The sequence below is a fragment of the Miscanthus floridulus genome, chromosome 15 (assembly GCF_019320115.1).
Source record: "Miscanthus floridulus cultivar M001 chromosome 15, ASM1932011v1, whole genome shotgun sequence".
Classification (NCBI taxonomy): domain Eukaryota; kingdom Viridiplantae; phylum Streptophyta; class Magnoliopsida; order Poales; family Poaceae; genus Miscanthus; species Miscanthus floridulus.
In genome coordinates this window covers 57,243,004-57,251,449 of record NC_089594.1, presented here as the reverse complement: position 1 = coordinate 57,251,449, position 8,446 = coordinate 57,243,004, and the positions used below count along the sequence as shown (strand labels likewise).

The 8,446-nt window shown below is 40.4% G+C and overlaps 2 non-coding genes across 2 annotated transcripts; both read right to left on the bottom strand.

The window, feature by feature from the left end:
- Positions 1–2,686: 2,686 nt before the first annotated feature.
- On the bottom strand, positions 2,687–2,795 carry LOC136509704 (small nucleolar RNA R71). The gene has a single exon (XR_010772452.1). It is a non-coding gene; the product is annotated as a small nucleolar RNA R71 (small nucleolar RNA).
- A 486-nt stretch (positions 2,796–3,281) lies between these two features.
- Positions 3,282–3,390, bottom strand: LOC136509687 (small nucleolar RNA R71). The gene has a single exon (XR_010772437.1). It is a non-coding gene; the product is annotated as a small nucleolar RNA R71 (small nucleolar RNA).
- Positions 3,391–8,446: the final 5,056 nt, after the last annotated feature.

Sequence of the window (8,446 nt, the reverse complement as noted above, 5' to 3'; positions counted from 1 at the left end):
GGACAGCGCACCCCTGGGTTCGACGTCCCGGCTTGTGTTGGACCTCCTTCTTCCTCGAGTCGGCGCTCTCCTGGGCTCGACGACTCGGGCAGCCCATGATGTTTACGGCCCGGGTTAGCAGTGGTGCTAACACTCCCTCCTCCTTGACCAGCGGCATGTCCCCATGCCGGCGCTTGGGGAAACTGCTCTCGTAGATGATCAGCAGCTTCCCAGGTAGCCAAAGAAACCAGCATATGCGACCACTTGACGAAGACCTGCTCCACGGGGTGATCTCTAGATGTCTACCTGCGCTGCTAGATTTTCTCTAGAACCTGGAACATCACAAGGTCAGAAAGGGAGCGTGGTGCTCACCTGATTGCCACCAGCGGAATGCTTCAACTGCGACACATGAAAGATGGGGTGAACCGAAGCAGCTGGAGGTAAATCCAATTTGTAAGTGTTGACGGTAGTTAACAATAATTATTAACCATCAATAAAACATGTATAAGAGCACAAATGAGATCATCAACAAAGGTCTAGGAGTTTAAACTAACAAATTCCATGAGTTTTGGTAAATCTGTGATTTCTGCAGGGTTTATCTAGAAAACCGTCAAGGTGGATCTATATGTCAGATTTAATTGCGCTTATTAACCTCGAAACGGACACTAGAAGGTTCTACAGGACACCAGAGGACACCACGCTGAGGCAAAAAGGCAGAGGCTGCCCGGCCCCACCTGTAGGCCACCCAGCTCCTGGGCCCACTTGTCAGCCTCCATGTTGCAATGTCGGTTCTCCACTGCCTCCTAGGTTGCATATACGCCGTTCCTTAAGTTGGTTTGATCCAAAGGCTCACGTTGGACGCTCCCGCCTATATATATCAGCCCCTGCCCCCCTGAAGACATCAAGTCATTTGAGAAGACAAAAACCCTAATCATCCTCAGAGCTTCATCGTATTCTAGGGCATAGCTAGTTAGGCTAGGTCTAGAGAGAGGCAAGCAGGCTTCGCTTGGATTCCCGATCGTGTCAAGAGCGTGGTTCAGTATAATCTTTGTACCCCCTCTCTCTTTTGTATCTCCATTACTTTTATATGCTTGCTACAATTATTATGACAATATTAGTATTCATCTTATTCATGTTATTCGTTATAATATTTATTGTCTACTTTGATTATATACCTAGTATAGTTGGATTATCATCATATTCATGCATATGTTCGTATAGTGCTCACCCTAAGGATCCATGGGTAGGTGGTCAGACATTGTGTAAGCGTGGTGCTTATATGTTGTTTACCTACGGATACACCCTATATTCTGGATTATGTGGTAGATCGTGGACATGACACTCCTGTTGAGTCCTTTGTAGTCCACTTCCTGATGTAGGTAGCACGTAGGATCTGGTTACGAAGGGGGACGAGCTCTGTTCTTAATCTCCCTTAGTAATATCCCTTATGTGTAGATATGAAGATGATCTTAGCAATGACTATTAGGTATAATTGCACTAATCAGTGTATGCTTTGACTTGTAATTAAGAATGACTTAGGAATTATTCCTCTAATATTCTACCTGACCATGCTAATGCCAAAGAAATGAATACTTTGAGTGATTTATCATTATCATTGATCAATACTTATTATTATTATTATTATTATTATTATTATTATTATATATATCTTATTCTATGACTTACCCCTGTTATGAGTAGAATATTGGTTATGGTTTATGTCTTCATCAATAGTATAAGTTAACAATACTTGTCCATGCTAGACCTTCTCTGTGGTAAAAATATAAATAATGATACCTAGAATACTCTCGGGTGAAGTGCTACAATGGTATATTATCTGTGCATTTGCATATCATTTTTATTCATATATCTTTATGTTCTTTTAAGTCACATGAAACAATAAAGAACTGATTAGTAGTAATACTAAGTAGTACCAACAAACATCTCTAGCACCATCATTAGGGATGACAACCTAGTACAAGTAATGCTAAGAGATGTAGGCATATAATAGGTGACTACTAAAACAGGTGACAAGTTAATAAATACCAACGAGCATTTCTAGATTCGAGCTCAAACAGGCTACTTGTGTATCTTATGCAGGGTAATGTATGACAAGAGATGTAGGCATATAATAGGTGACTAACATATGCTCAAACAGGCTTACCCTTGTTTTGTCTACTTGTGTATCTTATGCAGGGTAATGTATGACCGGTTTTGACCTTCCGACAAACTACGTTGACGATCCAGAAGCACTACTTAAGAGGACTAAGGCTAAACTAAAAAATTAGCTTTAGAGTTGGAAGACAACCATATAAGGCGAAGCTTAACACCAGAATTTGAAGCCATGGCTAACAGGACTCTTCATGAATTCTCTGCTCCAACCACTGCCAACATCCGTACTGGACCTAATGTCAATGTTGGAGATAATGGATTCGAGCTCAAGCCGACTCTCATCAACATGGTGCAAGCGAGCCAATTTTGTGGAAAGACACATGAAGATGCTAGTGCTCATCTCCAACACTTCCTGGAGATCTGCAACACTTTCACCATCAAGGGAGTAACCAAGGACGCCATACTACTTCGCCTCTTCCCATTCTTACTTTTGGGGAGGCGAAGCAGTGGTTCTACACCAACAAAGACAGAAACACTACATGGGATAACTGCTCCACTATCTTCCTAGCAAAGTTCTTTCCCACGGGCAAGACCAATGCTCTACGTGGGAGAATCTCAAGCTTTCAACAACAACATAATGAATCTGTCCCTGAGGCATGGGAACACTTTCAAGATTACATATCAGAATGTTCTCATCATGGGATGGAAAATTGGCTACTCATGCAGACCTTCTACCACGTGTTGATCAACAGTACCCGTGAGACTATGGGTTCTATTGCTGGAGGTGCTTTCCTGTCACTCACACTTCCAGCTTGGCTCGGTCCAGCTTGACAATTAAGTATGGCATCATCATCATCTTCTCCCTAGAAAACAATTCATAAATCAACATTTAAGTACCACAACAATTATAAAATCAAAATTCATATGAAATAGTTGAAAATAAGGATTACATATCAATGCAATAGGTGTACACTTCTAGGTCAGCATCATCATCTTCTAGATTCATGGTCGTGGGCTGATAGACCTCAGCTCATTTGAGCTCGTGAGCAGCTCACGAGCTGTCTCATTAAAATAGTGAGCTAGATTTCCAGCTCAACTCGTGAAAAAGTTATAATGAGCCGAGCCGAGCCAGACACGAGTTGAGCGAGTTGGTGAGCCACGAGTATTTTGTCCAGCCCTAGGCAAGACCAATGCTCTGCATGGGAGAATTTCAAGTTTTCAACAGCAACATGATGAATCTGTCCCTGAGATATGGGAGCGCTTTCAAGACTATATATCAGAATGTCCTCATCATAGGATGGAGAATTGGCTACTCATGCAGACGTTCTACCACGGTTGACCAACAGTACCCGTGAGACCATGGATGCTACTGCTGGAGGTGCATTCTTGTCACTTACACTTCCAACTGCGACCACTCTTATGGAGAAGATGGCCTCCAATCAAGGCTGGAATGAAGAACGTATTTAGACCCGCAATAGAGGTGGAGGTATACATCAACTCAAGGAGGTAGACATGCTGTCTGCCAAGATGGACCTACTGATGAAGAAGCTCGAAGATCGAGCCAATGAGAAGCAAAAGTCATGCACAATCATGAATCCCGCATGACATGTGAAGAGTGTGGAAACACTGGGCATTCAAGGAGCAATTGCCTTGAAATTCATGAGGATGTGAACTTCATCAATAATAACAATAACTATCATCCTCAACATAATCAAGGATGGAACCAGCAACAGAGGCCAAACTACCAAGGTAACTATAAAGGTAACAATTATAATAATTTGAATCAACCACCCTTGAGAGAATTAATTGCTGGCCAATCTAAACTTATGGAGAGATTATCTAGAAAGGTAGCTACCAATGATAATATTCTAGAGAACATAAATAATAGAATGGATAGCTTTGCTTCTGCCATTAAGAACTAGCATAGCTTTAATAAAATGATAGAATCATAAATAGCTTAGCTGGCAGCTGCTGTTCCTCCGTCCGACAAAGGTAAGATTCCAGGGCAACCGGAAGATCTAGAAACTACAAATCTTGTTGATATTCACAATGCAGCTTACTACTACATGGAGCCATCAATGGGAAGGTGGATAGATTATACCTTGCCTGACAAGAAGAGCGATACAGGGAGACATGTCATCCCCATCGCCATTGGACCTCACATCTTCCAAGAAGCTATCTGTAACTTCGGAGCAAGTGTCAACATCTTGTCTAAGGTAATCTATGAGGAAATTTTAGGAGATCCTCTATTGTACACAAATATGCATTTGCAGCTTGCAGATTAGTCACTCTGTTACCCCAAGGGAGTTCTTGAAGACGCCATTGTTAGAGTGGGATAATCATATGTTCCCATAGACTTTGTAGTTTTGAAAACAGGTGGAGATATAAGGGCACCCATTATCTTGGGCTGGCCTTTCTCGAGCACTGCAAAAGCCATCATCTACACGGATAGTGCCAAGATCTGTTTCACAATCAAGGATAAAAAGGAGAAGTTCTCGTTCAAGAACCCTATCTTACAATCTCCTAGTCATCCACAAAAGGCATACCCACCCGAAGAAACAACAGTGACCAAGAAGAAGAATGACAGGAGAAGGAGGAAGAACAAAGCCAAAAGAATCAGTCAACATGATCAACACACTCCGATCAAAGTATGACCACCTCCTCGCCTCACCATTCCTTACTAAGAAGGATGATCCTGGCTTACCGATAATCGAGTGTACCATTGGACAAAGAATCTTCCACAAGACCTTCTGTGACATTGGATCGGGTGTCAATATAATGTCCAAGGTAATATATGAATATTTATTCGGTAACGAACCTTTGTTCCCTACATATATGTAGTTGCAGATAGCAGACCAATCAATCCGATTCCCCGAGGGAATAGTGAGGGACGTTATGGTAAGAATACAAGATCACTATGCCCCTATCGATTTCATGGTCATGGACATGGGAGAAGAAGAAGACGATACACCCATCATCCTTGGAAGACCGTTCCTCAACACCACCAACGCGATCATCTACATTGGATCTAGACAAGTCCACTTCCAATTTCCTAGAGAAAAGGTACGCTATTATTTTAATAGTTATACTACTTATGAACAACCCAAGAAGAGCCACTCTAGGAGGAGACATCGATCATCCCAACATCAAAGGAACCAACCCAATGGAATGAATGGGAAGATGAAGAACCTGAAGCGCCTATGAAAGATGAACCTACTCTGCTTGAGACAAGTCCACAGTCTAGGCAGGTGTGGAAAGAAAAGGTGACATCATCATCAGAGTCACCATCACAAGATGTGCAACCATCTGGGTCTCCACCGCTGAGACCGAATGATGCACTCAAGGAATGAAGGACTTCTCTCTAGTCAAGTCCTGTCCGGAGGACTTAAAAATCCAAACCCTCACTATGAGTTAACAATGGTAGTTATCCATATTTACTTTCTAGCATTGCATAAATTATTTTTTACTTTAGCATATTTACTTCTCTGCATTTACATTGTGTTAATAAAAGAAAGATAAAAAGTTTCATGACTACATTACATCATTGCATCATAAAGCCCCATGTGAATAAATCTACGGTGTGTAAAAACCCATGGGAATATTCACTGTGGTGGCATAAAATTAAAAATACTATACATACATGTTTTCTGTTCTGCATATCATAAAATAGAAAATCTAAAAATACTAGATAGACATCCTGCTAGAATTCTATTGCTTCAAAAATATTTCTAAACCTCAAGAACAACTAATCTTCAAATGGTGGACCGCTAACCCCTTATCCTAATCCGTGCCACAAGTTTTGGTGTTCTTATTGTTATTTTGTAGGATGACACATAAGATCAAGAGCAAGTTTACCCGGCTGTCTTCATCCACCCAAAGTACATCTTCCTGAACCGCTGCTGTACTCGCTACACATGAGGAACCCAACTTCTGGATGAATGAGAAGGATATCAGCTGGCAAACCCGCTCCGAGAAAGATCACTCAACATTCAACAATCGACCACAGCAACATCCAGCTTGGGGGAGGAGCATCCCCCATGTATCTAGCTAAGTATTTCTTCCCTTTTGTTATCCTTAAGTTTGCTCTACATTTGTTAAAAAAGAGATGCATAACTAAAAGCAAAATAAAAATTTATCTTTGTCTTACATATATATATTAGTAAGGTGTGATCTAAAAAAGTGAGAAAACAAAATAAAAGTGTGTGTCTAGTTTTCTATTTTTAAGAGCTGAATAAAAAGGACTCTGCAGATAATCTCTTGAAATGGAAATGATGAATAGTTGCTCTGTTGTAATTCCTTTCAAGTACCTAGTTTTCAGCCTTGAATTATCCCGAGTTTTGGATACGACTAATTTGATATAAGAATTTACTCTGAACTTCAAACTCGTGGGTAGCATATGCTTGATCTAAGTTTAGGTAATTGACGAATATGATATGAAAAGGTTTGAGCTGCTGTTTATCTTGTTCCTAGTGATACCAGAGTTCCAGAGATTTATCTTTTGAAAAATATAAAAATTCTACATGATGAGTTCCTTGTACGACAAAGCTTGAATTCCTACCAGAGCCATATATGATATTTAGATTAGAAAAACTTCCACATATATGCTGCTTACATTGCACTGAGTTTAGTCAAGCTTTGTTGACCCTTATGAGAGGTTTATCAAGCTCTTAAAATCAAGATCACGTACGCACCACCTACATATGCACTACTCCTACACTGGGGTAGGCACAACAACATGCCATTCCATTTAGATCCACCTAAAAATGTTTTACTCTTACACTGGGAGTGAACACAAAAATATACCCTATAGGATATCCACCAAATAAATGCTCCAAATTCTTGTTGCTATCTCTTAAAAGTTTTGTGCAGTCAAAAGAAGCATGAGGCTATGCAAAAGTTATTCATGAAAAGAAGAAAAAAGAGAAAAAAAGTGTTGAAAAAATGGACAAGTGTTCGAGATATATAAAACAATGGATACTCCAATGCCTGCCTAAAAAAAGAAGAGATGAATAAGATAGCCCATGTTTTCTTGCAAAGTTATTTCCAAGTTTCAAAAGAGAGATGTGTTTTCAAGGAGCAAAGTAGAATTAGGTTAGCCACCATATACATCCACACACATGCACATCTTGCTTTGATTGTATGACTTAACTCTCTTTGGATCCGAGGTTTGACTTTACAATATATGTATTGTAAGTATGCTCTTTCATGCTTTTTTCACTCTTATGAGCTCCACATAAGCCTTAGTTGTAGGAAGAGAAAGGCATAACATTATTATTGCCTTGGTGAGGATCTACAAATACCACATATATTGAGAGTCTTGAGAGTGTCATACAATGGAAGCTCTGAGTTTTATTTTGAAAACCTATAAAAACTCTAGAATAATGGTTGAGCAAAAAATTTGAGACATAGTGCTTGACTTGATTATTCTATCTTTCAATTGCTCAAGACCCAAGTGAAGGCTAAGGAGCCCCATAGTTGAAGGTAATATGGGTAAGTTTGAAAGTCAGATTGGTTTATTTTAATCTGGGGGAGAATTTTTGTTTGAATGCATGTGTACTTTTGAGGAGTTAGAGCATTGAAGCAACTCCTGATCAATTTTGCTGAGTTTATCTTTGCTAAGGGACTAGCAAAGGTTAAACTTGGGGGAGTTTGTTGATGGTAGTTAACAACCATTATAAACCATCAATAAAACATGTATAAGGGCATAAATGAGATCACCAACAAAGGTCTATGGGGTTAAACTAACAAATTCTACGAGTTTTGGTAATTTTGTGATTTCTATAGGGTTTATCTAGAAAACCATCAAGATGGACCTACATGTCAGATTTAATTACGTTTATCCACCATAAAACGGACACTAGAAGGTTCTAGAGGACACCAGAGGACACCATGTCGAGGCAGAGAGGCAGAGGCTGCCAGGTCGGCGCCACCTGCAGGCTGCCCGGCCCCTGGGACCACCTATTAGCCTCCGCATTGCATTATTGATTCTCCACCACCTCCTAGGTTACATATATGCCGTTCCTTAAGTCGGTTTGATCTAAGAGCTCACATTGGACGCTCTGGCCTATATATATCAGCCCCTGCCCCCCCTGAAGGCATCAAGTGATTTGAGAAGATAGAAACTCTAATCATCCTCAGAGCTCCATCATATTTTAGGGCACAACTAGTTAGGCTAGGTCTAGAGGGAGGCAAGCAGGCTTCGCTTGGATCTCCGATCGTGTCAAGAGCGTGGTTCGGTATAATCTTTGTACCCCCTCTCTCTTTTGTATCTTCATTACTTTATATGCTTTCTACAATTATTATGACAATATTAGTATTCATCTTATTCATGTTCTTCGTTATAATGTTCATTGTC